Genomic DNA, 23,723 nt, shown 5'->3' with positions numbered 1-23,723 from the left:
AAAAGTGGGATTCATGGGCAGGCACTGGTGGGTGCACATACACAGAGGGTGGCTATGTGAATACAGCAAGAAGGTGCTCTCTGTAATCCCAGGAGAGATCCCCAGAGGATCTCAACTATGCTGGCATGTTACTCTTGGACTTTCAGCCTCCAGAAATAAGTTTCTCTTATTTAAGCAACCCAGTCTGTGGTATTTTATTACAGTAGTCATAGAAAGCTAACCTATATGTAATTCTTTAAAGTGTCTTGGAAATAAAGAAGATATGGGACAAAAAGGGCGGGGGGGAAGAGCCAGCCTTCTAATGTAAAAGCAACCTTTGGCCTCTTTTATCACTTTACTTTTGCAGTAAGAAGGACATCTGTAAAAGACAGTATCAGAATAGAGGATTAGTAAAAAGCTACTTGGCTCTTCTTTGAAATAGAAATACTGGAAAAATGACCCTTTTTGGAGTAGGAGTAAATTGATGAGGTTACATCAATGTGCATCTTAGAGATTCTGCTGGTTACCAGTGTCTCTGGGGGAAAAGTGTTAGTATGACTCAGAAAACTGTCAATATAATTTGTTGGTTTTGGTCTTTGGGGGAAGTTAAAAAAAAAAAAAAAAAAAAAAACTGCTGTGAGAGCAAGGGCCTAAGACAAATTATTCTTAATTATCTGCAGAGCAGATTCCCAATTTTCTTCTTCTTAAAAATATTAAGACTGATAAGTTTGAGCTGGTCAGATGGTCACCCCACTACAGAATCTATTCCCAAGCCTCCCTTGTGGCTATTTTTTAGTCCATGACATCTAAATATATATTTTGTGTCCAAATCCTAGACCATTTCATTAAAGACAAAGCTACTGAATTATGAGTTTCAGTTAGAAATTTACATAGATTACTTCCTTCCCTACATGCTAGACAAAAGAGGATAGATTAAAAACAGCATAAATTTTCAATCCTATCAGGTAGCTGAACATCCAAAGAAACTTAAATAAACTAAATTCCAGAATGTAAGGTCATTTCTTAGAGAGAAGTGATCTGCCTCTGCCCTTGTTCTTTTTTTTTTTAATTATTTATTTGTTTGTTTGTTTATTTATTTATTTATTTTTAGAGATAAGGGAAAGGAGAAAGAGAGGGAGAGAAACATCATTGTGTGGTTGCCTCTCACTCGTGCCCCCAACTGGGGACCTGACATGCAACCTAGTCATTTGCCCTGACTGGGAATTGAACCAGCAACACTTGGTTCTCAGGCTGATGCTCAATCCACTGAGCCACAGCAGCCAGGGCTTTTGCCCTCATTCTTGATGGAGTAGTGGGCAAGGAGGAATACACTGTAGATAGGATTATGGAGAACCAAGTTGTAATTTAACTATATTTAACTAGCCTCAACTGGCCTCACATGAAAGATTAAAATCTGTGGGAATCTCAGTCACATAACACTTTGCTAGCCACTGACAAATATATTCTTATGGATCCTTAACAAGTGCACAAATAGTGAACTAAAGACTGGAATCAGAGCAGGAAAGCTGAAAGGGCCCCTCAGGCTGAGCACATCTTCTGCAAGTGAAAGACATTGGCCTGCTACAAGTTGCAGTGATGAAAAGAGATTCACAGGCAACCATTTAAGAAATTTTGGGCCCTCATTGTGTAAGTTAGGTTATGGAGGAGGCAGTGACCCTCTATTCTTCTGAGGATAGAGGCTGGGATGGCAGAACAGATAGAACTAGAGTAACCCCCAAACTGGAATCTACATTATAAAATGAAGGGCCCTCCCATAGTTAGAAAAGTTGGTGTTTATTGACTTCTTGTCTACATGGAGTCTTGGATGAAGAGCATATATAGATGCTCTTAAATTATAATGAGGTAAGGCCCAGATAATTGCATTGTAAGGTGAAAATATTCTAAATGGAATATGCATTTAATACAACCAACCTACTGAACATCATTGATTACCCTAGTCTACATTATATATATTCAGCACAGTTACATTAGCCTACAATTGGGCAAAATCATCCATCCCAATGAATACACTGTACAGTATCAGTTGTTTACCCTCAGAATTGTGTGGCTGACAGGAAGCACTGGCTTACTGCTGAGGTCCAGCATCACAAGGGAGTACGTACCACATATTGCTAGCCCAGAAAAGACCAAAATTCAAAGTACAGTTGCTATTGACTGCATATCACTTTTTGCACCATTGTAAAGTCAAAAATCATAAATCAAGCATTATAAGTTGGGGACCATCTGTAATGAGCTCCAGAATCTTCACTGTGCTCAGATCCATTGCTTGACAGAAGAATAAGTCCTGATGCAGCTTTCAAACTATGCAAAGCTAGTGTGGAGCTGCATCAAACTAAGGCAATAAGAAAACCAAACTCAGCTCAAGTACAGATTTGATTGACTCAGTTATTTACACTAGCTGTCTGAAAGAAACAAGGGAATAACTTTTCTGGGAACAAATAATATTAACTGCAATCTCTACTTTTTAAAAGCAAAATATCTAGCATATAATAAAAATAAAGAAGCAAAGCAAGATAATTTGACCCATTGTTAAGAAAGAAAAAGGTTAACAGAAGCATCCTGAGAGAGGATCTAAATAAATGAGTCATCAGTCACAGAAATAGAAAAAAAAATTTTTTAAAGCATGTCCATTCTTCCCTTGGCTTATATAAAAATTAGTTCCTCATAGATTATATATATAAATATATATAAATATATATATTTATGTCAGTATTACTTCTGGAAGAAGTTATCCATTATCCATATCAATGTTCACCTGCATATAATAAGTCTGTTCATTTTGGATTGATTTTGAATAGTTTTACTGTGTTGTGACTAATAAAACTTTGCTTATAAGAGATATCAGTTATTCAAACATGACCAGAAGCCAAGTCATTATATATATAATATATAATATACATATGCTATGGAACAACTCATTATATATATAATATATATATGCTCTGAAACTTTCAAATTCATCAGCCTATGTATACACAAATATAAAATTGATAGTCATTATATGTGTAGGTATATATAAAATATCAGTTGATAGTTTGTATCAGTGCTTCAACTTTTTATATATTTGAATTTTTCTCATAATAAATGTCCAACAAAAGAATGTAACAATTTTTCTTCAAGGAACTATGTGTTGTTGCAGTTACAAGCTTGAGATAAATAAGAACGATAACAAAATAGTGCAACATAGCCTACTGAAAAATACATTTAATCTTGTAATTGATGGAATTCCAATATACGAATCATTAAAAAGATGTAATTATTCATTTCTCATCTGACGGTGTGTTAAATATGCATTACTAGCATAGAATTTATATAAAATGTGCGTAAGTATTCTAGTTAAGAGCTTTTTGTGTTATAGTGAAATAAATACTTCAAAACATATTGTAGTCACATATATAATTTGTACTATTTGTAAAACATATTTGTATTTTTCTGAATTATAAAAACCATTTAGAAATATATTTTAAGTTATAAACTATGTCAAGAACTACATTTAGAGTCTAGAGTGCTGCGATAAACCCAAATACTTATTTCAAATACATTCTATGTATTCTTAGTTGAAAAAAAAGTTTAAATGTACATGAAAAAAGAAAACAAAACATATTACAATGAACAGCTATTAAATATAGTGACTATTGTAGATGATAAATAAAAGAATTATCAAGAAAGACATGGTGTAAATACACTAGTATACATCATCATTTGAGAAGCCATCAGTTAAGGTTTTCATAAAATTCATAACATAAAAAAAATCCACACAAAAAAAAAACCCAAGAAGAACCATTTAAAAATGAAGTAAAGGAATGTTTCTTCATTTAAATTCCTTTTACATTCTCATCTTTCCCTGCAGTGAGAATTAACATACAATAATTTGAAAAAAAAGGAAGATTTTAGAGATGCAAACAACCAATTTCATACTGCAAGCAGTTGTAAACACAGATAAATTCCCTTTAGTAATACACTATTTATCTTTGTGCTTCATTGAGTTCAAAGAAAAACATTTTTCAGAGTTTAAGCAATTATGTTCTCACTTTTTTTTTTTTTAATTCTAGAAAGGAAATTATCAGAAAAACATAGGGTTGGGAAGCTACAGAGTTATTAGAGTTATTGCTAGTGTATGAAATTTCAATTTAGCAAAACATGTAAAACCCTAAAGGCAGTTAAGACCCAATATAGGAAAACCATTTTGTTTCACAGTATATTTATTTTGCACTGTTACTGACCCAACTGATTTTCTGCTGAATTGTCATGAGTGGGTATTAGTTTCAGAAATTGTTCTGTGCTTTATATTCATTACCAAATCAATGTTATGGTTTACCTAGAAAATTTCCTAAAAAATTTTGTCAAGTTCACTATGTAGATATTTTCTATACCTGGCATCTAGATTTTACTTATAAAACAAGCTGAAATGTAATAAGTTTCTTAAATATGTACTTCATATTCTAGGAAAGATTAGAAATTGATCTGTTATAAAATGACCACCTATTAGAATAATTATATTTTTCTAAGCTTATTAAAATATATTTATTCAAATATCCATAGATTATAATGTAATTTATAAATAGTTCATAGAAGCATAAAATTTATTTATGTAAAATGGGGGTAAAAATAATTACAAGAAAAGTTTGGAGAAGCTGGTGATCTCATGGTCATAGTTATTGCTCCTTTTCATATCCTCAAATTATCTCATTACAAAGTCTCTAGGATAGTAAAACTAAAGACCCTTAGCCACTATTTTGAGCAAAACTCGGTGACAGAATATCCCTACACAACCACACATACAAGTAAGTGGGAATAAAACACTGGCAGCTACAAGACTTCAATTGTCTCAGTATTTGTGTGGGAAGAGGCACAAGGAACTAAATTTGGCTTCTGCTGAAATTTCCAGTTACCGGAAACCATGTTGGGCCAGTCTGAGAGAGCAATGAAAGCTGGACAAAGTTACTCAAGAATAATTTCATGAGTAATACTAGATTTACAGTGCTGGGGTAGCTTGAACCTTATAAACACTCTAATACAACTCAGTATCTTGGCAAGACAAAACTTCACACTATAGAGATTGTAGAAAATAGAATCTAGATTAAACAAGACAGGCTGAATGGGGCAAAAGAACAGTAAGTTTCCTATAAAAGGCAGGAGGGGAAACAGACGACAGATTTTGTAAAGTAAAATGACATAAATAATAATTTTATTGCAGAACCATAAAAGAGGGACCTTGTATTAGAATGGAATTATATGAAAATATGTTAAGAAGCAGCTAAAACAGGATTTAGAGAAAATTACAGAAAGGAAATGTTCTAAAATCAATGCCATAATATTCCACTTTGAGACATAATAAAAGAGAAAAACTAATACAAAAATAGGTAGAAGAAATAAAATTATAAAGATAATAACAAAAAACAGTAAATAGATAAAAGACTGAAAATAAAACCTAGTTCTTCAAAAATATCCACAAAATTGACAACCTTTTCCCTTAACTTAGTGAAAAACAGAGAGTATGAATCAGCAATAGCAGGAATAAAATAGATTGTCAGCAAAGATTCTACAGATATTAAAATAATAATCAGAGAATTCTATATACAACTTTATGCCAATAATTTGACATAAGCAATATGTTTAAATTTGACAAATATATAATTTACAAAAAGTTATGCAAGGCAATAAAAACCTGAATAAATCTATATCTGTTAAATATATTTAATTTATTTAAAAATTTTCTTCCAAAAGTAAAACTCAGGTTCAGAATCTTATATTAATTAATTCAATCAAGAATTCAGATGTACACTGGGACTTCCAGCCAAGATGGAGGCATAGACTGACAAGCCCTGTCTCCCTCCACAACTAAGAAGGACTACAACTACCTCAAAACTAGAAACAACCAGAAGTTCCAGAAAATAAAGCTACATGGAAGTCCAACATATGAAGTCATAAACAAGTGGTGCTTGTCTGAATGGGTAGAAAGAGCAAAACTGCAGCTGAAAAATTGAACTGTGCTAGAGGCAGCAGCTGCAGCAGTGGACAGCGGGACCCAGTAAGCAGACTCCCGTATTTGAGGGGAGGAGAGAAGCGCCTGGGAGCTGGCCCTGGCTGCAGACAAGACCCATCGGCTCGCGATTTCAACACCAGGGAAGGCAGACCCCAATGTCTTGGACTGAGGCCCAAAGGGTGTGGGGACGGAGGAGGAGGCTCCTGGTTCCTCAGCGGAGAGTAACATCAGGACTCCATCTTGCCCCCCCACCCCCACGCAAAGTGCCACAGTGTGGTGAGAAATGTCTCCAGGTTGTGATGAGCACATGGGGCTCTGCCCAATATAGCGTAGGAGGTGTGACGGTGGCCAACCCAAGAAGGAAAGATAAACAAAACAGTCAGAATGGCAGAATTAATGATTGAAATACCAATCACACAGCTAACAAAAAAGCAAATGAAAGACTTGACTGATGAACAAATAGTGAATCTTTCTGAGGCTCATTTCAGAGCTTTAGTCATAAGGCAGCTTACAGACCTAACAGCGAGGCTGAATCAAGACAGGGAAGGAATGAAGGCTAGTCCTGCTGAAATGAACAAAAATACATACAAGACAAGTGGTGAGGAAGAGAAAGCCAGGGATCAAATAAACAAATCGGAACATAGGGAGGAAACCAACAGTTGACCAGTGCAGAAAGAGGAAACAAAAAGTGAGGAATGTAAGGAGAGGCTCAGAAACCTCTGGGACAGCTATAAGTGAATGAACATTCAAATTATAGGATTGCCAGAGGGTGAAGAAGAAGAACTAAAAAATTGAAAAATTGTGTGAAAAAATAATGAAGTAGAACTTCCCGAACTTGGGGAAGGAGGTGAACTTACAGGTCCAGGAAGCACAGAGAGTTCTGGATAGGCTGAACCCAGGGAGGACCATAACAAGACACATTATCATCAAAAAGTCAAAAATTAAAGATAAAGAGAAAATCAAAAGCAGAAAGAGAGAAGAGAAGAATTATGTACAAAGGGGTCCCAATTAGACTATCAGCTAATTTCTCAAAGGAGACTTTACAGGCAAGAAGGGACTGGCAAGAAATATTCAAAGTAATGAAAATCAAAAGCCTACAACCACGATTACTCTATCCAATGAAGCTCTCATTCAGGATAGAAGGGCAGAGAAAGTGCTTCCAAGACTAAGTAAAACTGAAGGAGTTTGTTAGATCCAAACCACTGTTATATGAGATGTTAAAGGGACTTGTTTAGAAGAAGGAGGATCAAAACTATGAACATTAAAATGAAAACTGTATCACAACAACCAACAGCAGAAGCTAAGGAATTGAAACAAAGTCAAACTAAGTAGGCAACAAGAGGGGAAAAAGAATTATATGTATGAAGAACATATGATGGGAGGTCAGCAGGGAGGGAGAAAAGGGAGGGAGATGATGCAGGAATTAAGAAGCATAGTAGGAGGGAGTGGAGTAGACAGGAAGATGTTGAGAAGAACTATATGCACAACCAATGGGCATGGACTAAGGGGGGGACAACTGGAGGGAGGGGGGTTACAGGCTAGAGGGGATCAGGGGGAAAAGAAATTGGGACAACTGTAACAGCATAATCAATAAAATAAAAGAAAAAAAGAATTCAAGTAAAAAAATGGCATTAATCTTACTGCATTTATTTTCTATAGGTATAAAAAGAGGAAATATTTCCCTACTCTATTATAAAGTTAGTATAACCTTAACAGAAAAATATGAAAAATATTTAAAAAGTAAAAGTTCAGGCCAATAATTTTCTTGATTATTAACATAATAATCTTTAAAGCTATTTAAAAAAATCACACAATTTAAATAAAATTAATATACCATGACCAAGTAGACTTGCTGCTTCTGTCCTTTCCTGCCTCTCAAACTCACGAAAGCAACCCCATCATGCCTTAGCTATGTACTGCAATGACAATTACAACTGACAATTCTGGGCATTAAAACATTTCTTATCCTAGAAATTCAGGCATGGTATAATAATAAAAGACTAATAAAAGTTACTGAAAACTCCTTATGTTTTTAGGGAATATTAGAAATTCTTTACATGTATTAAATATCACAGTAAGTACTGATAAAATTGATACATAATTAGTAAGTGGCAAAAGAGTAATGCAAATAGAGAAACCTTAGCTCCAGAATCCATATTCTTAATCACTGTATTATGTTGTAACCAAATTGGACAAAATGTTCAGATTTTACCTAAAATTCTTCCTTAGTTGTTTAATATTCAGTTTTTAAAAATTTCTTCATTCATTCATTCATTCATTTTTGTTTTATTTATAATTAAGTGTATTGGGCTGACATTGGTTAATAAAATTATTTAAGGGTTAAGTGTACAACTTTACTTTATCTGTATATTGCATTGTGTGTTTACCACCCAAAGTCAATTCTCCTTCTGTCACCATATATTTGACCCCTTTTACCCTTTACTACCTCTCCCACCTCCCTATTTTTGGGGTACCCACCTTACTGTTGTCTGTGTCTATGAATTTTTGACAAACAAACAAAAACTCAATATTCAGCATTATACAACTACTGTAGATTTCGAGATCACAGTGTTCATATATCTGTGTGATACAGAGCATTTGGTTTGTTTTCTAGACATCTCAAATACTTAAGACAATATATACTATAATCAACTCAATCAGGGTAATATTCTTTAAAAGCAAATATAGTTCATAGAAAGAAATAAAATTCATCCTGAAAATCTTCACATTAGAAGTAGTAATATAACATCTGATTTCAGAGGAAAATATTTCTTCAGAAATGCACATTCAGCTAAGAATGTTATTCATGAGAAACCAGAAGAATAATCCTGAACATTCAGCACAACAATATATTGATGCTCTGTATTTCTTGGAAATTTTCTTTTTATTGTTGTAATCTCAATGAATGAGAGAAACATAAAAGTACAAATAAAAGAGCAGTGAAGTGAGAATAAAATTGAAATAAAAACACTAATCAGAAGTAAAGAACAAACTGACAGTGACCAGAGGGGAGTGGGGAGGGGAATAATAGCGGAAAGAAGGGGAAGGGTCTAGTCAAGGAACAAGTATACAGGACCCATGGACATGATCAACAGGATGGGGATTAACTGTGAGGCAAGGTGGGGGGTGAGCAGGGCAGAGGAGAACAACGGGGGCAAAATTAGGACAACTATAATTGAGCAACAATAAAAATAAAATCTATAGCAATTATTTTTTCAATTTTTTCATTTCACAGTTTTTGTTTAATAAACTGCATTGGTTTTATATATGCACTACCTCTTACCACTTGATAATTTTTTTAGATGCTGTGTCAAGGATTCTGAGACTATATCTGAGCTATTCAGGAAAGATTACCTTAATGAATTTAGGTGTTTCTATTTGTCACTGCAACTAAATATGGCCTACAAACTGAATATACCCAGTCGTCTCCAATTCTACATGTGTAACCCACAGAAAACTGAATAATATCACTGCTATTTAATATATTTTAGTTAAAATAAATTATATTTTTGGTCTGAAAAAGTCTTATTATATTGAATTATAGGTGGTATATCCATTATTATACCAAATGTTACTCTATCAGAGATACATTTTAAATGGAATGTTTCCTGTCACCTGAAATAGTTGTAAGAGTGTGTTATTGTCCTATGGTTTCCATAACCAATTACCACAAAATTGGTGGTTTAAAACAAAATAATTTATTCTCTCATAATTCTGGAAGCCAGAAGTATGAAATTGGTTTTACTGGGCCAAAATCAAGCCTCAAAAATAATTTACAAACTTGGTCATACATATCACTCAAAATTGTGTAGAATAAAATAGATCTCTGGGAAGAAAAGAATCATTTCTAATTTGAATTTAAAAAGGATTAAACAATAATGAGAAAATAATAGTGTGTTATTTTAGATTACAAGGTATTTATAGTCATTCTATGCTGTATTATTTCCAAATTACAAAAAAAAGAAAAAGAAAAAGATTCTAAACGTATCTTATAAATGTAAGATTTCTTTCATGCTAGAAAGCATCAGATGTAAAAAATACTGCCTATTATATAGAAATTCTAATTAAAATATAAAACTGTAGTCAACAGTGCATTTAAAATTAATTCTCCTCTGAATAAAGTATTTCAGTAATTCAAAGTGGTATAAAATTAAGCAACTTCTTGACATATTTCACACATTTAAGATTTAAGAAAATCTGATGAACTTGCCCAAAATTACCTTGATAAAATCTATTGCTATTTATGATAAAACATTTGGAAAAATTAGAAGAAAAACACTATGATAAAATACGAGGCAATATATTGCTTTAATGTATTAAACACATTTTATAAATATTTGTGATACAAAAATGTGCAAAAATAACATAATGAACATATAAGTAGTCAAAACTCAGCTCAATTAATAATACCAATTCAAATAACATGTGCCATGAAATGGGACTTAAGCATGGTGAATATACTTTGTTGTTCAGTGTCTTTTTGTTTCACTTCAGTATTGCCCGCAAGAATAGCTGTTTCAAATTCATGGAACTATTTATAGTAATCATTTCCTTAAGCATTTGTATTTTTATGTACTGTATTGTTAAAAATGCATTCCTATGGACTTACCAAATGTTTTCTTCTGAACATTTTAGAGCTTTACTTTTTACACATTAACTTTAATATATTTGGTAATAATTTTAGGTTATAGATTACATTATGAGTTCAATATACTTTTTCCATATAAATTATTAACTGATGCAGAATAAACTATACATCTGCAGGCAACATCAGATAGCATTGAACTATGTATGCCCAGTTACATCTTTGGAATCTCTGGTGTAATCTTTGCAAGTTCTTTTTTTTTTTTTGGTTTTTCAATTACAGTTGTCCCCTTTTCCCCCAATTTCTCTCCCCCAACCAGCCCACCCCCTCTTCCGCAATCATATCGCTCCCCGTTGTCCATGTCCATGAGTCATTTATACCAGTTCTTTGACTAAACCCTTCCCTTACTTATCCCCGTTCTCTCCCTCTCCCCTCCCCCCTATTGACTGCTATTCTGCTCTTTGTTCTATTTAGTTCCTTTGTTTGTGTTGTTCTTTACTTTCCTGTATTAGGTGATATCATATGGTATTTTTGTTTCTTTGCCTGGCTTATTTCACTAAGCATAATTCTCTCTAGTTCCATCCATGTTGTTCATGATAGCATATTATCTTCATTATTATAGGTTTAACTAATCTTGATCTCTAGTAGAGCAAATCCTGCAAACAGGGATATATCTTCAAAAATAATTCTTAGTTTTTACTTTTTCATATAAATTATAGAACCATTTTGCTAAATTCAGTGTATGAAACATACAAAACTCTGTAGTACTTAATGTTAGATTTGTACTGAATTTTTAGATTGATATGAGGTAATTGTCATCTTTAAAACTTAGTCTTCCTTTCCATGTTCAATATATATCTTTTCCTTTATTCACATCTTTGTTAATATTGCTCAATAAAATGTTATTTTTCAATAAAGTATATTCTATATCATCACAATAATTTTTATTGATATTGAAATTGTATCTTTCTAAAAATATATGCTCTAAGGAATCCTTGCAGTGAGGTAACATTTCTGTATCTTGACTATGATAATGGTTGCTTGATTTTGGACCTTCACATTAACATGCAATCTCAGCCATCTGTCATGAACTGTATTTTGTATAATATACCAAACCATAATGTCAGTAGGCCATTAGCACTGCCTCATCAGGTGGATATTATATATATAATTTGGTTCAAGCAAGAGTTGAAGGGAAAAGACATCTGAGTATGCTTCCCAGTAGCCAATGATTTATATTCCTGCCACATTGCCTGTTTCCTCTTAACAGCCTCTATAGATTCATGAGAAGAAATGGTTCTAAATGGTTTATTGTTAATATGAAAGTGGAGAGCTAAAGCACTATAGATAGCACCAAGGTGGCCCTGGTGAAGCAGTCCTTTCAGGAAGATGAGATGAGCAGAGGTATAGATTTACACTGACTCATATATAGTGACTAATGGTTTGGCTGAGTGATGAGGTTTGTGAAAGGAACATAATTAAAAAATTGAGAAAGTGGTATGTGGATAAAACTCCAAAGGGCACAGAGGGTGAAGATATTGAGCCTTATGTGAATATTCACCAAAGACAAATCTCAGTAGACAAGGATCTTAATAATTAATTTTATAGGATAACATGTTCTGTAGGTATCAGTAAGCTTTCTTCCCTTGCCAACCATGCCTATGCTTAATAAATTAATAAATAAAGTTATCATGGCAATAGAAATAGAGTATGCACATGGGTTCAATAGCATGGACTTCTTCTAATCGTTCATTTGTTTCTGGTTAGAACTACTGATTGTTCAATCTGTCAACAGTGGAGATCAACAATGACTTTCCAATGTGGCACAATGTGGGGTAACCTGGTGGCATACTAATTACATATGAACACTTTCTTCCTCATGGAACAGACACTTGTATGATTTGGATTTGCCTTCTTTACACTCAGTACTTCTGTCCAAACCACCATCTATGAATCTCTAGATGTCTTACTCACAATCATGGTATTCTGTGGGCAACCACTCCTCATGGTTTAAGGAACTGTAGCCCTGGCCTGAGCATGACAAGCCGCCAGCTTTCTGGCTGCACTTGTCTCTAAGTTTCAACATAAGGCTGTGTGTGGAACATGACTGACAACCACTCAGAGGGTTGCCATGGGAATTGGATCAAAGGATGCTCATTATGCTCATTATCCTATAGAACTTGCTCTGCTTTCCTTATCAGTAATGTCATAAATAGTTTCTAGCAAGGAGTATATGAAACCTTGCACCTGGTCAAGATGTTTTATGGACTCTGACACAGACTGGTCACTGTGACCCCCGAATTGATATGTGTAATCTGTTACTGTCAAACGCCTAATGGCTATTGATGATTTATGAATTTTAGCGTTGTATCTCTCACATGTATCCTCCTCTATAAAAGGCATAAGGGGTGAAGGTTTGGCTGCTGGTCTCCACTAGAGAGGCAGTCACCTTCCTTCCCCGAGACATAATAAAGTGTCCTGGGTAAAAGTTTGTTCGGCCGTGGTCACGAAGCCGCTGCTGGACAGAGCAACTTCCAATCGAGCCTAGGGTGTGTGTGGCACCTCTGCCATAGTATTCTACACAGAATTACTTCTCATTAGAGAATTCATCTCATTGCAAACAAACCATGGCGATGGGCTTCTGCTTATGTGTTTCACTGCTTTTACCATGTCTCCTATCACTGTGAATTATCAGCCTAACAGAACCACAGTATGGCTTTTTTTTTTTTTTAATTAAGCTTTTTATTGGGAACATTTTAGATTTATGGAAAAGTTCCAAAAATAGTACAGAGAGTTTGCATATATCCTTCACTCAGTTTTGGTTAAGTGATGTTAGTATGTTACATTACTATTGTACATTTTTCAAAACTAAGAAACTAATTTTGGTATGTTACAATTAAATAAACTCCAGACTTTATCATTAGTTTTTCCATTAGTTTTTTCTTTTTATATCCAACACAGGATATCACACAGTGGTTAGCTGTCATGTCTCCTTAACCTCCTCTGGTCTGTAACAATGTCTCAGTTTTACTAAGTTTCATGACTTGGGCCCTCATAAAGAGTACTTGGTCACTTACTTTGTAGAATTTATCTCTTTGTGTTTGTCTTATGTTCTTGTCATGATTAGACTGGGGTGATAGTTTTTAGTAAAAAGAACCCTTGTTACAGGGATGCATGATATCTGTATGATACCACTGCTGATGTTATGCTTGATCATTTGATTAAAGTAGTGCTTGTCAGATTTTCCTACCATAAAATTACTATTTTTCCTTTTATATATTCTAGCTTGTATCCAGCCCACCCTCAGGGGGTTCAGGGAGATAAGATTCACCTTCTGGAAAAGAGAGTTTTAAATATATCATTGGGGACCCCTGACTCTATCCCCAGAGATCCCCTGGTGTTGCAGATGAAATGAAGACTTCCCAGTCAGCTTGTGCTAGGGGAAAGAAGGCCATGAAATGTTTGAGACAAATGCCTTGATTGCCTTCCTTCAAGGTCTTTTATTGAGTGCAGTAAGCTTAAGGGCATATAGCATGCACATAAAGCTCATCAACCAATGTTAAACAGTGCTGATTACAGAAAACAGATATTGTTCAGGTATAACAATTGAAGGATCATTCAGATCTCCCTCAGGTCAGGGTGTGTTGGACACAAAGACTTCAGATGGCTGTAAAATAGGGAGGGTGAGTTCATTTTGAGTTAAAGTTAAAACCTCTGCTGCTGGTACATTAAAGCAATCAAGCAAGGTAAAAGAACAGGGCAAGCTTCAAAGGACATAAAGTATTTTTTCATGGTCTGATTCCCACTGGGGACCACTGGCTATAGCATCGAGGCATGTATGCACCCAGCTTTCCCAGTTTTCTGGTTAGGTCTTACAGGCTTAATTTCCTTCACCTGGCCTGCACAAGGCTCCAAGTTTTGACACTTTCCCAAGAGGACCCCGATAATATATTATTTGTAATTTTTCTGTAAACAAGAGATGTCTGTTCTCCACCATGTATTTATTTACTCGTTCAACCATTTATTTACACATTTAAACATTTATTTACAATGATATGGACTCAGGTATATTTATGTTATACTGTGGTTATACTCTAGTACTGCATTTTTCATTTTGTTGTTTAAATTATTACAGTTCTGGCCATGGGGAGTTTATTTATGCTAGCTCCTGGGTCCTTTGAAATACTTTCATCTTTTTGTGTTTTTAGTACTTTCTTTTTCATACTACAAGATGCTCAGAGCTCATCTTATATTTTTGCTGGCCCAGCCCTGTTTTCAGCCATGAAATGATCTTTTAAAAATTCAGTTACAGCACCAGCTGTGCAGCAAACCCCTGAGAGGCTGGGTTAATAAACATCACCAAAGATGTATAGTAAAGGAGTTTTGAATGTTCTTTTGGGGATAAAGTTAGCTTATTTTTGGTTAACCATGGATATTTATATCAATGTTATCTGGAAGTTTGATTTCATTGTTGTCTTTATTTAGAAGTTAAGTATATTTTAAACTCATAGACACAGAGACTGGACTCTGATTGCCAGAGGGGAGGGGAGTTGGACTGAGTGAAAGAGGTGAAGGGATTAAGTACATGTTGGTGGTTACAGAATAAGTCACAGGGATGTCAAGTACAGCACAGGGAGAATATAGACAATAATATTGCAATAACTATGTATGGTGCCAGATGGGTACTAGAAATAGCAGGGGGATCACTGTAAAGTATGTGATTGCCTAATCACTATGCTGTACACCTGAAACCAATAAAAAATAATACTTGAAGTAAACTGTAATAAAAAAATTAAAAAACAACTTTAAAATAATAGTTCATTAAAAGAATATGTGCTAGAAATAATTAGGCAGAAATAAAGTATGATTTCTGTTGTTTGTATGCAAATAAATGCATTACAGTCAAGCTTAATAAATAAATATGAATTCCCATAAGTGTCCTCATAGCTACCTTTCTTGTAATCAATTCTGAATAAACTAATAACAGTGCCGCAAAAGGAACAGAATGAAAAAATTGATGTTTCACAGAGCAACCCTTTGACAGGCAACTGGTATATAACAATTACTTACAATGAATTGCTTGTATTTTATTTATGCAACAGAGTGCTAGAAGTTATATGTAAAATTTTTATTTCTCAAATAATAATAGTGTAAAGAGAAATGCTACAATAACACTCTTTGTATAGTGAAGAATTTTCTAGAATAATAGATTTCTTCGGTGTATGTGTTGTCCAGGGGAAGGTCCACTGCTCTCATTAGGTTCACAAGGTGTCTGATAAAAGTTTTTTAGAAATTTTTAAAAATTAAATAAATATAGTATATTCTAACTGAAGCAAAAGAAGAAAATGCATTGTTATGAATTGAACTCTGTGACCTCCCCACAATTCCTATGTTGAAGCCCCGGTACTACTTCAGGATGTTACCTTATTTGGAGATAGGGTCTTTACAGAGGTAATCAAGTTAAAGGAGGTCATTAAGGTGGTCACTAATCCTATATGACTGGTGTTCTTATAAGAAGAGGGCATTTAAACACAGGCATGTGTAAAGAGAAGATGATATAAAGACTCAGGGATATAGATGAAAAAGTCTCTATAATAAATCTGACAGAAAGTAACCTCACAGCATGATCATATCATAAATTCCTAACTGGGCAGGCCATGGTAGGTAGTCATGCCCCAAGCCTATATAAAAGTTTATCACTGCCTTAGGCAAGCCCTGTACATTCGTCTTGTGTATCTAAATTAACACACCTTTGAAACGTTTCTGGAAAAATATAATCTTCCAAAACTGAATCAAGAAGAAGCCGAAAGGCTGAACAGACCAATTACAACTAGTGAAATTGAAGCAGTAATCAAAAAACTCCTGGCACACAAAAGCCCTGGACTGGATGGTTTCACAGGTGAATTTTACAAAATATTTAGGGAAGAACTAATTCCTATACTTCTCAGACTGTTCCAAAAAATCCAAGAATAAGGAAGACTCCCAGACTCTTTCTATGAAGCCAGTATTACTCTTAATTCCAAAATCAGATCAAGACACAACAAAGAAAGAAACTACAGGGCAATATCATGCTGATGAACAAGGATGCTAAAATCCTCAACAAAACATTAGCAAACCGGATCCAGCAACACATTAGAAAGATCATACACCACGATCAACTGGGATTCATCCTAGGGATGCAAGGATGGTTTAATATTTGCAAATCAATAAACATAATGCACCACATAAACAAAATGAAAGACAAAAACCGCATGATCATATCAATAGATGCAGAAAAAGCATTTGATAAAGTACAACACCCATTTATGATGAAAACACTCAGCAAAATGGGAATAGAGGGACCATATCTCAACATAATAAAGGCCATACACGAGAAACCTGAAGCCAACATCATATTCAATGGGAAAAAACTGAAAGCATTCCCCCTAAAATCAGGAACAAGACAACGATGTCCACTCTCTTCACTCCTATTCAACATAGTCTTGAAAGTTCTAGCCCCAGCAATCAGACAAGAAAGAGAAATAAAAGACATCCAAATTGGAAAAGAGGAAGTAAAACTGTCATTATTTGCAGAAGACATGATAATGTACATAGAAAACCCTATAGATTCCATGAAAAAAGTACTCAACCTAAGAAGTGAATTTGGCAAAATAGAAGGTACAAAGTCAATATTCAGAAATCAAAGGCATTTCTGTACACCAACAATAAAATATCAGAGATAGAAACTCGAAAAAAATTCCATTTACTATAGCAACAAGAAAAATAAAGTACCTATGAATAAACTTAAGTAGGTAAAAGACCTGTACTGAGAAAACTATATAACACTGAAGAAAAAAATTAAGGAAGATACAAATAAATGGAAGCATATACCATGTTCATGGATGGGAAGATCAACATCATCAAAATGTCCATACTACCCAAAGCAATTTATAGATTCAATGCAATCCCTATTAAAATACCAGCAACATATTTCACAGACCTAGAACAAATTCTTCAAAAATTTATATGGAACCAAAAAAGATCCTGAATAGCCAAAGCAATCTTGAGACAGAAGAACACAGCAGGAGGAATCAAAATACCTGATACCAAACTATACTACAAGGCCACGGTATTCAAAACAGTCTTGTACTGGAATAAGAATAGACATATAGATCAATGAAACAGAATAGAGAGCCCAGAAATAAACCCAGGTCTCTATGGTCAACTAATATTTGACAAAGGGGGAAGGAACATAAAATGGAGTGAAAAGAGCCTCTTCAACAAATGGTGTTGGGAGAACTGGACAGGAACATGCAAAAAAATAAAACTAGACCACAAACTTACACCATACACCAGAATAAACTCAAGATCGATCAAAGACTTAAATGTAAGCCATGGCACCATAAAAGTCCAAGAGGAAAACATAGGCAGGAAAATTTCACATCTTGCACATAGCATCATTTTCATTGATATATCTACTAAGGCAAGAGAAATAAAGGAAAAAATAAACAAATTGGACTACATCAAACTAAAGAGTTTCTGCTCAGTAAAAGAAAGCATCAACAAGATGAAAAGGAAACCAATCATATTGGAAAATATAATTGCCAATGATACCTCAGACAAGGGATTGATCTCCAAAATATATGAAGAACTTATATGACTCAATACGAAGAAGACAGACAACCCAATTCAAAAATGGGCAATGTACGTAAACAAACACTTATCTAAAGAGAACATACAAAGGGTCCATAGACATATGAAAGAATGCTCAACATCATTAGCCATCAGAGAGATGCAAATAAAAACCACAATGAGATACCACTTACCAGTCAGAATAGCCATCATCAACAAATCAACAAACAACGTGTGCTGGCAAGGACGTGGAGAAAAGGGAACCCTGGTGCACTGCTGGTGGGAATGCAGACTGGTGCAGCCACTATGGAAAACATTATGGAATTTCCTCAAAGAACTGAAAATGGAACTGCCTTTTGTACCAACAATTCCATTGCTAGGATTATAGCCGAAGAATTCTAAAACCCCAATTCAAAAGAACCTATGCACCCCTGTGTTCATACCAGCACTATTCACAATAGCCAAGTACTAGAAACAACCTAAGTGCCCATCTGTAGATGAGTGGATCAAAGAACTGTGGTACATTTACACAATGGAGTACTATGTAGCAGAAAGAAAGAAGGAACTCCTGCCATTTGTGACAACATGGATGGAACTAGAAAGAATTATGCTTTGCAAAATAAGCCAGGAAATGAAAGAAAAATACCTTATGCTATCACCTATTACAGGAGACTAAATGAACAGCACAAATAAATGAGTAAAATTGAACCAGAGGGATGTAAACAAGGAATAGACTAACAATGGCAAAGGGGGAGAGGGGCGGGAGAGACGGGGGTAAGAAGTAGAAGGGTCTAGTCAAAGAACATGTATAAATGACCCATGGACATGGACAACTGGGTTGGGACTGACTGTGGGAGAAGGGGTGGGGAAGCAATAGGGAAAAACATGGGACAACTGTAATAGAAAAACAAACAAACAAAAATTTTTAATTGCGGAAGAAAATGAAACTAAAATAAATTAATAAATGAGCCAGTGAACCATCCCCTTCCCCCCGCAAAAAGAACCCTCACATGTAGGACAGTGAACAAAAGAAAATGTAAAGTATGGAAATGCAATTTTAGTGAATATTAGAAAGACAAGGATTTTCTTTCACAAAAAAAGAAAAAGAAATTAAATAATATTAATTAGTAGATTTAAGAAGTAATCTAAATGTTGACACAAATCTTTAAAAGATAGTGATTATAATATAGAAAGAATATATTTGTGGTCCAGTTTTCTCATTTAATAAGATAATTTCTGGAATATGTGATTATGGATGCATCAGTGGTATTTCAAGGCTGCTTATCTTTTCCAAATGCTTAATTATAATGACATGATGCCCTTTCCATAAATACCTATAAGACCCTCAACTGTATGATGATTTAAATTACCTACTTGCATCTCTTTCTTCTCATATTATAATAGACTTTTATGACAACCCAGTTCTTCTAGTTGCTCCAATTGCACTTCTTTGACATCTGCTCTCCTTCACCATTGTTCCATGCATATCCAGTAGGGCACTGACTTTACTAATTTTTACCACCTGAATGTCCTTCAGATGCATTATTATTGATTTACCCACCTTTGAGGTAAATTATCCCTGTAACCATCTTATTTGGCATATTGAAACAAATACGTTTGCTCTGTGTTCTCCATGCACTAGTTTATATTTATTTTAGATAATAAGATTTTGAGAAATATAACTTTCCTCATTTTCATTCTCAGTACAGAACAGAATAGCTGATCCAATGTAAGCATTTCAGAATTGTTAGTTGAATTAATTATTTAACAAAACCATAGAATTTTTACTTAGAATTTATCACTTACATTACTCGGTTTCAATACTACTATAACATTTAATATTGAAGACCATGTGGTATTGGTGTAATGGTAGACAAATAAATCAAAGGAAAAGAATCAGAGTCAAAAAACAAATGCACAGAATTGAATGTTAAGAAAGTACTAACAAATAAAGGTTTGTCGTTTCAGTAGATGGTACATGAGCAATAGCTATCCATGTGGAAAAAAATGAATCATGACCCTAACCACTCAACAAAACTTACCTTGGAATGGCACATAGATCTAAACATAAATGTTCATATTTAAAAAAAGCCTTCTGAAGGTACCATAATATTTCCAAAAGAAGCATAGGTGATCATGACTTTGTAAACAGAGATTGGAGGTCAGTGAGCAAAGGTGAATAAGAAAACTGCTGAGGGCTTTGGCTGGTATGGCTCACTGGATTGAGAACTGGCCTGCAAACCATAGGGTCACCAGTTCAATCCCCAGTCAGGGCACATACCTGGGTTGCAGGCCAGCTCTTCGGTTGGTGGCGCAAGAGAGGCAACCATATACTGATGTTTCTCTCCCTCTCTTTCTCCCTTCTTCTCTAAGAAATTAAATAAATAAATAAATAAATATATATATATATATATATATGTTTATATATATTTATATATATGTTTATATATATTTATATATATAAACTGCTGAGGGAATTTCTGATATTTCAACAGTAGTGGCTTTATGGTGCTATGCACTTATTAAGACTCATTCATCTGTGTACTAAAAATGGATACATTTCATTATATAAAATGCTTCATTAAAGTTTGTTTCTCAAAGACATAATATACTTAAAACATATGCAGTTATTTACTATATATTATATGACAATAAATTTGTTTAAAATTTGTTATGAGATAAGCACAAATTAATAGCAAAAAATGAAAGACTGACAATATCATTTGTACGTGAACATTCAAAGCAAGTAGAATGCTCATACTTTTATGATCAAAGTAGAAAATGAAAACAGTTTGTATTAAGCATATATTTACAATATGACTAGTAATTCAGTTCCATGTTTACATATCTATCTAATATAAAAAGTACACATACACACATTATTCATGGATTCCATATTTACTAATTTACCTACTCACTTTCGCTAAAATTTATTTGTAATCCAAAATCACACGTAGAATTTCTGTGTTCATTCATGGATATGCACAGAGCAGCAAAAATTTAAGTTACCCAACATACATATATTTGTCAGCTTCAGTTGTCATAACAAATATCATATACTGGGCAGCTTAAACAATAAGACTTTATTTTCCACAATTCTGAAGCCTGGAAATCCAAGACCAAGGTGCCAGTAGGACCAGAGTCTGGTGAGAGCTTTCTTCTTGGATTGCGGCCTTCTTCTCATTGTGTCTTCATGTGGCCTTTCTTGTGGGTGGAGGGATAGAAAGCAAGCTCTCTGAAATCTCTTCTCATAAAGGTGCTAATCTCATCACGTGGTCTGGCCAGCACTATCCCAACTGAGACTGAACTAGGTGTTCTACCTCTTGTTTCAGTTGTCAACAAAGAAAATCTTTTTCATAAACTGTTTAGTGCCACAATTTTTTGTTGGTGATGTCATTTTTAAAAGCCCCCCAAAGTAGTGCTGTAGTATTGTCTAGTGTTGCTAGTTCCTAAAATGATTTGAAAACAGATATTTATAACTTTACTCATAGTAGCCTAAAACTGGGAACAACACATGCTTCTATCAAGATGAAATAATAAAAAAAAAAACCTAAATCTTGTTATAATGCAATAAACACAATATCAATGCACACAACAACTGAGATAAAATTCTAAAACATACTGAATGAAAAAAATATTGACATGGATAAGTGTTTTCTGTATAAATCAGCTATATGATATAGAAGAGGGCAACTAATATTTAAGTAGGAGAACTTACTAAATATAAAAAATGTGTGAACTAAAATCTGCCTTTATATCGGTCTCATAATTTCTTCTTCCCATTTATCTTTTATAAAAATAAAATAAAATATTGTTATAAATAGTAATTTTCAATAAATGTCAAAAGTATTAATGTATTATAACAGCCATTTTCAGATTAATAGACATTAATGTAAATATATAATTATTTATTAAAATAGATTTATAATGCATGCTTACTTTAGTCTGTTATTATTGGAGAATATTTAGATTTCACACCTTAAACTTCACTATAATTTGCGCATCTTCATTCTGTACTACAGTGTTGATAAAATATAGCCAAAAGCCACATACTGCTTTCTTTCTATTTTCTAAATAATGTTTTATTGGAACACAGGTGTTTCTTTCTTGTTACAATGGCAATGATGAGTAGGTGGAACAGAAATCTGAGTCATAAAGCCTAAAAATATTTTCTAGCTGTCCTTTTGTAGAATTAAAAAAAAAGAAATGTGCTGAACCTTGACTTAAAATTTTGCTCTGGAATCTAAGGTAAAAAATAACCTGGCTGGGTAATTCCTTTAAAATATGGAGAGATGTTTTTAGTTTTTTATTTGCAACATTGAACAATTATAAAAGAAACTCTTTAACAAAATAGCTTCCTAACAGTCACTTTCAGGTAGGATTTTCAAGAAGAGGAAAACACGAAATACAACTTTATTTAGTTTTTTAGGGTGATTAAATATAGCCCAACATTGTTTTTTAATGCACTCAAATCATCTCAAAGAAGACAGTACAATTAATATGTCATCATATAATAATATAGTGAACAAATCAATCTCTACAGAATGACAGGAATATAGATAGAAACACATACATGCACACACACTTGCTCTCACACAGACATACAAACTCAGGCACATTTTTCACTTATTAACAGTGAACCCTAAACAAGTGAGGCTGGTCTTGCCTTTTACTCAGTTCCTCATGACATCTCACAAAAGCCCAGTACCCCAAAAGGAATAAGGAATAAATACCAATGATCTCTAGCCACAGAGGATGTAATTTTGAAAACCAAAAAAATAAAAGTTTGTAATTTTTTAGTGAGGCTCAGAGACACACTCCCCCATAAATGAATTCAACTCTAATCTTTCAAGTTTAGTGTGGATGTGTGATCTAAAATGTATGAATTTAATTGGTTTTGAGCTCTGTAATGAAAAGTTTGAGTATTGTTTTCAGGGAAACACTTCTGCAGAGCTTCAAGGAAAAAATATGTGATGGTGGGGATATTATAAATTCTGATCGAATTAGGTTGTCATCATTCTATGGTAACAGGCCAGTTGTCAGAGCTGCATCAAGAAGAGTGACAGGTCTGTATTCACAGCTTTTGTGAAAACCTAAGATAGACGAGACTGTGCACTTTTAACATAGTATGTTATTTTCTTAAGCATCAGCAATAATGAAACCATTATTTACCCACTTTTTATTCTATGATAGTTAAAACACATGGTAGTTTTATTATTTAAATAGTTTTAAATAATAAAATTATCATTTATATTAAAGAAGTTGGTGGGTACAGATAGAAAACAAAGCTCTCTACCTTGGAAGAAATGAGTATATTTTCAATAGTGCTTCTTCTTCTCCTTTTTTTTTTTTTTTTTTTGTAAAGAAAACATTTTCAGTTGATCAGTTAGCAAACAGGGCAATATAGATAATGCAATGGTATTCTGTGCCTGTTTTCCTGTTTCTAATCTGAGGGAGTCTATATTGAAAACATATATTCCTTGTTTTCCAAGTGTGGTTTCCTTAGCATACAACTTTATTAAATAATAATTCTATCTATGC

Source organism: Furipterus horrens, unplaced genomic scaffold, assembly GCF_987537825.1.
Source record: "Furipterus horrens unplaced genomic scaffold, mFurHor1.1.pri manual_scaffold_1, whole genome shotgun sequence".
Classification (NCBI taxonomy): Eukaryota; Metazoa; Chordata; class Mammalia; order Chiroptera; family Furipteridae; genus Furipterus; species Furipterus horrens.
The sequence above is the reverse complement of the archived record's forward strand: the minus strand, read 5'-3'. Positions refer to the sequence as shown.